This window comes from Eretmochelys imbricata, chromosome 1 (genome assembly GCF_965152235.1).
Source record: "Eretmochelys imbricata isolate rEreImb1 chromosome 1, rEreImb1.hap1, whole genome shotgun sequence".
In the NCBI taxonomy this organism is placed as follows: Eukaryota; Metazoa; Chordata; order Testudines; family Cheloniidae; genus Eretmochelys; species Eretmochelys imbricata.
This window is the reverse complement of record NC_135572.1, coordinates 128762407-128771988: the sequence shown is the minus strand read 5'-3', so window position 1 is coordinate 128771988 and position 9582 is coordinate 128762407.

The following is a 9582-nucleotide window of genomic DNA, read 5'->3' as shown; positions in this document are numbered from 1 at the left end:
AAGTAATCTTTGCTATCCAACACTAGACAGACACAAGGAACAGAGTTCTTGCAAACTCAGAAAGAAAAATCCTTCTACCGAGGTGGGAGGGTAAGGGTGGAATTGAAGTCTCTGGAAACTGAATATGGGTGAGAAACCTGCTTGCTTAAGCAAATATCTTTCACCTAGGAAGACAAGGACAGTGAAAAGAAGCATCATGGCTGGAAAGAATGAAGATTGGTGAGAGAAAACATCTTGAACAAAATCTGTACCTTGATAAATTAAGTTTTAGACTTGTAGATCTGTGTTTTCACTTCTATTTGCTTGTAACCATTTCTAACTTTATTCCCTTTACTTGGCATCACTTAACTTATGCCCTATTGTTAATACATTTGTCTTATTATTACTTTAAACCAGTGCTATCTTTGCAGGGAAGGGTGACTTTACCCCAGTTAAGTTAATGAACTGTGATGGGCCTTATTATTTCTCTGAGTTGTCCAGAAGAGGGCTTGACACTTCAAGGCACATGGTTCTGGGGAAATTCTGGAATGGGACTATATTGAGGTCACCTTGCTGGTTGTAACCAAGGTTGGTGGAAGCATCTGTGGGGCTGCAGACAGGCTGCTGGAGTCAGAGCTAATGAATCAGCACTGTCTAGCACACAGAAAGTCAGCGTGTGATCTGCATGGTTGTAGGCTGGCTGTGAGCAATCTTGGCTGGCAGCTACTGCACAGAAGCATTGTGGGGCACACAGGCTTACAGGGCAAGTGGTGACACAACCTCTCACTGGTCTGACCCCCTCCCCCCCACCCGCACCCCCAGTACCCCATGACAGGATCTTCAAGGCTATTAATTTAGGTATTTGATATGATTTAATGTATATTTTATTAGAAATACTTAATTGACTAAATATTTTGCCTAAAAACTGAAAAAAACTGAACTTTTCTCCATAAAAGCCCTAATTGCTTTTTTTAAAATGGTGAATACCTGTGTAGAATAAAAATAAAATAAAATAAAGTAAAATCCCAGATAAGGGTTAATTAAAATTTTAATTGTATCTGTATGAATTACCAAGGGAAGAGGTAAAAATCATACACAGAGGACTCCTAGGGTGTCCCCCCCTTACCCCCCATTCCTTTTCTGACTATTTTGGAGGCTTATTTTGCTAGGCTACAGAGTGCAAGAGCATCCCCTGCAGGACCGTTTTAGGCCATGCTTAATTTTTTTTCCACAGAAGCTTTTTCTTTTGTTCATTTGTATTCACCCTGTATGATGCACAGTAATTGTGTCTAGAAAATTAGAGAGGGATGGCTATTGCAGTGGTAATAGAATTACTATCAGTGTTCTAAGCTGGTAAAAGGATTCTGAGTTTCAGTGAAAGGATTTAAAAACACATGCTGAAATGAATATTGGGATCTCTTTTCTGCAGCTACTAGTTAAAGATGTGTCTTTTTGGGGTTTATAAATCGTTTGGCTTAAAGCCTGTAAATATGGTCTATGAAAATTCAAGGTTGGACTTTCTAAAGAACAGAGGGTTTTTATGTTTTTTGTTGTTTTTTTTTTTTTAACCAGGCACTGGAAAGTAGCCTGATCCTGCCCTATTAACTTAAATGGGAATTTTTTAATATTGATTCATTGGGAGTAGGATTGGGCCTAAGCTTGTCTTTTTATTGGCCTTTTTTCCACTAATAGCATTTTCCCCCCTCCTTCTTCTTTGGTAGAAAGGGAGGGAGGAGGGGCTACAAAAGCTCCAAAAGCTAAGTGGAGGTATGGTGATGTTGGCAGTGTGGGGCCTGTTCAGGGAGCTAAGGCATATGAGCCCAATTGTAACTCAAGCAAAACTCCCTTCAAAGTCAGTGGGAGTTTTGCGTAAGTAATGACTGAAAATTCAGAAAAGATTTGCCCCCATGTGGTTTGGGCTGGTCTAACGTGCATTTCCATATGTCCTTTCCCCAAATATACAAAATAACAACCAGCAAATGCTATTACATTTGGAACAAATGGAGTGTTACCGTTTAATGAATGTAGATGTGTTGTTTAAGTAAAGTTTCATTAATTCATGTGTAGCTTGTAATTCTGCAGTGAAGAATAGATACATTATATCTTTTGTTCCTGTTAGGCATTGATGTCTGCTGTAAGTGTCTCAAGCATGGGATCTAAAATGTAACTATGCCAACCCTGATTCTGTATAAAAGCATCTGCAGCACAAAGGCATCAAATTCTCTCACATGATTTTTGAAAAACACAAACTTGAACAGTGACACATGCAAAATAAACAAATGAAGAAAAAACAAATTAGTGTAATTAGTACTCCTTTCCTTCCAATATGTTAATCCACCCAGGAACAAAGTGAGAAAATATATATTTCTCTGGCAGTCTGACTGCAGTGCAATGTACTGCATTTGGATTGGGAGGAACAGGGGGCATAATGTCTGACTCCAGGTTTTTCTCTTAAATTAGCAGAAGTTGGGATCCCACAACCCACTACTGGATATATTCTGTAGCTCATGAAACCTTATGTTCAAATAAATTTGTTAGTCTCTAAGGTGTCACAAGTACTCCTTTTCTTTTTGCGAATACAGATTAACACGGCTGCTACTCTGGATATATTCTGTTCTACTTCAGCCCCCCTGCAGTTGTAATATGAGAATGAAGGCTGCAATCTAAAAGGAGAGCTATGTTTGTCCAAAAAGAAGGAAAAAGAGCTAAGGCACTGTAATACTGATTGTTGCAATGCCTAAATTTAGGCACCCTGCCATCCAGTGGAATTCACAGTCCAAGGTTAGGTGCCCTGGTTCCCTATACAATGCATGGGAACAATTAAGCACCTAAGAATGGGATATGCAAAAGGCAGCACAATGAACATAGAACCAGCATAAACTAGCCACTAGGAAATGCTGAGAAGGCTTAAGCCCCACACCTCAAAGTGACATAGGTGCCTAAATACAGAGCAGTGGGAAGTGCTTGTCTGCACTTGGGATTCACAGCCATGAATGCTCTCCTGGAGTTAGCCACCTAGGCCAGGTTAGTCCTTTTTCAAGGAGTAATATGATAGTGATTGTTGGTCCTGCCTTGTAACTTTTAGGATAGTTGTTTAGGGATCTCACCTAGCATATGGGAGATTCCTGATCAATTTCCCACTCTGCTTGAGGCAGCAAAAGGATTTTAAGTTGGTTCTCCTACTTCTCAAGAGGGTGCTCTAAGCCCTGAGCTATGGGACATTGCAGGGTAGGGATCTCTCCATCTCTCCCCTTTAAAGCTGTTATACTTTGTATAAATAATTAGTTACTGGAATAAGGACTTGAACTTGGTTTCCCATGTAGGTGCTCTAATCCCTGGGCTGTAGAGTCACGTGATCTTTCTTAGGTCCAATGATGAGTCAGCGTTTCATATGAAGTGGAACATCTTCAACAGGGCCATATCAGAATATTCTATAGTGTAGTCACTAGGATACTCCCCTAGAAGGTTGAAGGCCCACATTCAAATCCCTTCTCCACATTATGTAGTGGGGGGAATTGAACCTGGGTTTTCCACTTCATAAGTGTGTACACTAACCCTGGGCCAAAAGTGACAAGGGGCCCACCTTTTCCTCTATTGGCAGTAGCTTTTCTGTGGATTTAAGTGTGCTCAGAGCTTGCCTCTCATATCAGAACCAAAAGGCAAGATGGTGGGGGGGTGGGGAAATCCCTCGTTTGTGAATATCTCTGAATCTTGGGCATGAGTTAGGTGCAGAGCTGTTAGGCAATGTCAGGACTGAGGTGGCTGTATTGGGTGCCCAGCTGCTGAAGTTTAGGCACCTCAAGGACTTTTAGGCAAATAAGTTTCTGCCAAGGTTAGGTTAGGTTTAGTAAATGCCAGTGGTGCCTAAATGTTGGGCTATTGAATCTAGCCCAAAGTAGTGAAAAATCAGAAGTGATTTCTCTCACACTATTATAAATCTGGAGGAAGGGAGTCAGTTGTGTAAATCTGACTCACAGAAGTAAATTCTGTTACTCAAAGTATATTATTATATTTGTATTGGCAGATTCTTCTTATTCGTCCAATTTAAAAAAAATGAGAGAGAGAGAGAGAGAGAAAAGATTACCCCTGTGCATGTGAAAGCACACCTGCACCCACTTCTTTTATTAGCAATACAAAAATGCTGTATAGATGGCCAAATTGTGGCCCACACAGCTGTAAAAGGGAATAAAGTTGCCTGCGCTATTGTGCATGGCTGTGTTAGCACATTCCTATGTCTCGGTGGATCCTGCAAGAGGAGGAAGGGATATTCAGCTGATACTTCCCCCCGAGTAGGTGGCTAGGTAGAGGAGAGGGTGGATAGTGCCACGACTCCCTCCCCTCCCACTCTCATTGCACTGGCCGCTGAAGGAAATTATGTTTTTCATACCTAACTCAGTCAACTATCAGCTGCCATCAGTTGATTTTCATATTTCAGTTCTGGATTTCCATCAATTACTGTGATTTTTTTCAAAATAACTCCTTAAATGTAAATGTATATTTTAAAACAACCCACTTAATTGGCATCCTGATTAATTGGATGCCTTATGTATAGGGATAATTGAATAAATGTTGCCTGGCAATCAATGCATTGCAATGATTTTATACAATATAGTAATGGCACAACTAGTTGAATCCATTGAAATGGCATGGTTAGGGTTATCTACAAGCTTCTTCACAAATGTTAACGTGTGTTTGTAGCTGCTAGCATACAGTGAAAAATAGACTTTCTCCCTTCCTTCAATATTAACTGTTTCCCTGTTTAATTTTGGAGACTCCATGTTATATTGGCATTTCTTTTAAACATGATAATGCTTTGAAAGATGCTAACACAGTAGAACCTCATAGTTCAGAAAGGGAGGTTGTTCATAACTCTGAAATGTTTGTAACTCTGAACAAAACATTATTGTTCTTTCAAAAGTTTACAACTGAACATTGACTTAATACAGCTTTGAAACTTTACTCTGCAGAAGAAAAATGCTGCTTTCCCTTTTTTTAGTAGTTTATGTTTAAACACAGTACTGTACAGTATTTTCTGGGGTTTTTTTTGTCTCTGCTGCTGCCTGATTGCATAATTCCAGTTCCAAATGAGGTGTGTGGTTGACTGATCAGTTCGTAACTCTGGGGTTCTACTGTAATTATAAAACCACTTAACACTGACACTCAACTTTTTAAAAGAGCCTAAGAACATAAGAGTGGCCATAGTGGGTGAGATCAAAGGTCTATCTAGACCAGTATCCTGTCTTCTGACAGTGGCCAATACCAGGTGCCCCAGAGGGAATGAACAGAACAGATAATCATCAAGTGATCCATCACCTGTCACCCATTCCTAGTTTCTAGCAAACAGAGGCTAGGACACCATCCCAGCCCATCCTGGCTTATAGCCATTGATGAACCTATCCTTCATAAACTTATCTAGTTCTTTTTTGAACCCTGTTATAGTCTTGGCCTTCACAACATCCTCTGGCAAGGAGTTCCACAGGTTGACTGTGCATTGTGTGAAAAAATACTTCCTTTTATTTGTTTTAAGCCTGAAGCCTATTAATTTCATTTGCTGTCCCTAGTTCTTGTGTTATGAGAAGGAGTAAATAACACTTCCTTATTTACTTTCTCCACACCAGTTAGCATTTTATCATACCCCCCGTTAGTCATCTTTTTTCCAAGCTGAAAAGTCCCTGTCTTATTAATTGCTCCTCATATAGAAGCCATTCCGTACCTCTAATTATTTTGTTGCCCTTTCTGAACCTTTTCCAATTCCAATATAGCTTTTCTGAGATAGGGCGACCACATCTGCACACAGTATTCAAGATGTGGGCATACCATGGATTTATATAGAGGCAAAATGATATTTTCTGTCTTATTATATATCCCTTTGTTAATGATTCCCAACGTTCTGTTCGCTTTTTTGACTGCTGCTGCACATTGAGTGGATGTTTTCAGAGAACTATCCACAAAGACACCAAGATGTCTTTCTTGAGTGGTAACAACTAATTTAGACCTGTGACAGGGTGCTAAGCCGAAAACTGCTTAGCCAACCCTCTGTCACTCCAGCTCCAATTAAGGGAGGTGAATTGGAGCTGGGTAGATCACCTGGCCCTGACTGGGAAACAGCTGCTGCCTCATCCAGCTGGGGCTGGATAAAAGCCCCAGGGGAAGGAAGCCGGGGGAGGAGCTGAACAGGCTGTAAGCTGCACTAGAGGAAAGGCAGTGAGAGGAAGCAGAGAGAGATAGCTTGCCCCCTCTCTCCTGCTGGTGGACTGTAAGAAGGGGACTATACGTATGGTGGAAAGGGGGTGGGAACACAACCTGTAAATAAAAGCACCAGGTGAGAACTGCACCAAGGTCTCTGGGTGACTTTCTCAGCCCAGCGGGGGCACGAGCCAGGAGGCAGTGAACCGCGGCCAGTGGGAGCTGCGATTGGCTGAACCTGCAGACATGGCAGGTAAACAAACCATCCCAGCCCACTGGTGGATTTCCTTGATGGGCCATGTGCCAAAGGTTGTCGATACCTGCCTTAGAAACACCTGCTCAGTGTTAAGTGTTACACTGGTGGTAAGATTCAAACTTATTTTGATCTCCAGTGGCAGTGTGTTTCATAGTAGAAACACAGTCTTATATCTCTGCTCCCACTCATATGCTGTGACACTTTCAATCAGGCACACAACAGGGTAGGGACAGTCACATTTATCTGGGAGCTTAGGTGTTTCTTCAGACACTGCTCGCACACTGCCTTCTTGCAGCAGGAGAAGGGCTTGAATGGGTTCCTCCTCCAGAAACACCCAGCACCAGACAGGGGCCTGAAGTCCCCCGCTCTCTCTCAGAGAAGGCCTCAGGCAACATGTAATATCCACCTTGATGCTGCCCCAGAGGACAAGGGGTCTCCAGTCAGGGACTTTTTTTGTATGTGTTCTGATAGTATTTTATTAAATTCTGAACACCAATTCTCTTTAAAACCCAATTCACAGTCCATTGATGATTTCACTGTGATCAGGGACTTAGCGGGCAGGCAGAATGCCTGTCTTCACCTATCCCACTGGGGCTTAGATCTGAGATAGTCATCCAGGTACCAAAAGTGTGGTACCATGCACATGCCCAGAGGCAGAAACCTAGGAATATCAGATGCCTACAAAGTTAGGTAGTGGTTGAGCGAAAGTTTTAAGAATCTCAATAGTACCTATATTTGTACTTAGGTGCCTAAAGTGGGGAATTGAGTGGAAAAACCTGTCACTGGTCCTGTATTGAAGATTATTGGTTCTGGGATTCAGTCCAGTGCAGGTTTCAGAGTAGCAGCTGTGTTAGTCTGTATCTGCAAAAAGAACAGGAGTACTTGTGGCACCTTAGAGACTAACAAATTTATTTGAGCATAAGCTTTCGTGAGCTACAGCTTTGTGGAAGAGGAAAACCCACATTTGATGGGGGGGAAAAAACAAATATTAGCTATTTTTTTAACATTGACGTCTGCTTCAAAGTGTTCTGAGGTTTACTGGACTTCTTGGGGGGCAGATTACATGGCAAGGTGGAGGTAGGATGGTCAAAACAATTTGCTATTGCTTTGCAATTTACCCAATGGGTATCACCACCACACAGACATAAACACAGACTAATAATAAGTCTGATCTTTATGTTAGCTTCTATCTTATCTCTGTGCAATGCACACAGAACTGGCCACAGTACAAAGCTTGGTCTCCAATCTAGTTTTGAATTTAATTTTCTTCAATTTTATAGTTTTTGAATGGCAATTAATTCCATATTTTCTTAGTTTAATTGCAAAAGTAATGTGAATAATTTCAGTGGTTTAAATGAAGAAGATAGATGTGGTGACTCAACCCCCCAGGAATGGTGATGCTGCCTTCGAAAGTCTCCAGCACTGCAATTCAAGAGAGCAGTCTTTTAAATTTGATTTTTAGATCATTATCCAAGTACAGTAATAACCATGTCTTAAACATTGATCAGATGTTAATGTTTTTGGTTTAATGTAAGGAATTAGTGAAACAGACTAAAACACTGATACCTCCAAAATGCTTCATGGCAGATACATAGCTGGGAAAACACTTGGCTCTAGTGGCTTTCTCTTAAAAGTTGGACATTTGAGGAGGGCAATTTCCCCTTTGATAAGAAGAATATACAGTAGCAGATCTAACTAGTTTGCATGTAACTGAAAGGAAGTATAAATGATTTATTTCTGGCCATTTAGAAATGGTATGGCTAGCACATTTCAGCAGTAAAAATGTCTAACTAAAGGCTGTCAGCTTTAGGAAACATGTCTTATTCAGGTAGCATCTTTCTTTCCCAACCCAACCAACATTTTAGGAGGCGGGGGGGGAGACATGGACCTCCTCATCACACCCCAACCAGTTCCCAACTTCCCCTACATACAAATTTGTTTTCAAAAAGATCTAGATCTTTTCTCTGTGTATTCTGACCTTCCCTGATGTGCAAAAGAACATACTTTCCTCCTCCTCCTCCTATGTCCCATGCTTAGTTGCCATGTTCACACACAAGGAAATTAGTGAACAATGGTTTTCTTTACTTTCTTTCTAGCCTGATGGACTCAGGCTAGCCTGAATACTGTCACTTAAGAAGGATGCAGGTAGACAAACAATATTTTTTCCCCTTCAGATTTCAAGAAAAATCACTAGTTTTTAGTTTCAATTAAATTCACATAAAATATGTTCCTTGATAACTCATGGGTTTTTTTTTTTTTTTTTTTGTTTTTTTTGTATTCTTGAAGGTAAAGTCACGCAAACTGAAAAATAACTTTTTTAAAAAAATCTGTACTCATAGCTTTGGTTTAAAAACAAACCTTTCCAGTATACAAAAAATATTTAAATAATGTAATAGAACAGTAATAATTTGTCAAACTCTTTTATATTAAACAAGAATTTCTCAGTATAACTGTTTTACTTTACCGCTCTAGGGTTCTGTTCCTGGCTCTTCAGGTCGCCTGTTGGGTAACCTTGGGTAGGTCATTGCACCTTTCTGACTCAGTTTCCCCATTTGTAAATTAGTGACAGTGGTACCTACCTTGATTATAAAGCACTTAAAGTTCTGCAGATGAAAAGGGCTGTATAAAAGCTAGTTGTTGTTTATTTATTTCATTAATTATGTTTAGACTAGTCTATGTAAAGATAGCAAATAGAATCATAGAATATCAGGGTTGGAAGTGACCTCAGGAGGTCATCTAGTCCAACCCCCTGCTCAAAGCAGGACCAGTCCCCAACTAAATCATCCCAGCCAGGGCTTTGTCAAGCCTGACCTTGAAAACCTCTGAGGAAGGAGATTCCACCACCTCCCTAGGTAATCCATTCCAGTACTTCACCACCCTCCTATTGAAAAAGTTTTTCCTAACATCCAACCTAAACCTTCCCCACTGTAACTTGAGATCACTGCTTCTTGTTCTGTTATCTGCCACCACTGAGAACAGCCTCGCTCCATCCTCTTTGGAACCCCCCTTCAGGTAGTTGAAAGCAGCTATCAAATCCCACCTCATTCTTCTTTTCTGCAGACTAAATATCCCAGTTCCCTCAGCCTCTCCTCATAAGTTATGTGTTCCAGACCCCTAAACATTTTTGTTGCCCTTCACTGGACTCTTTCCAATTTATCTTT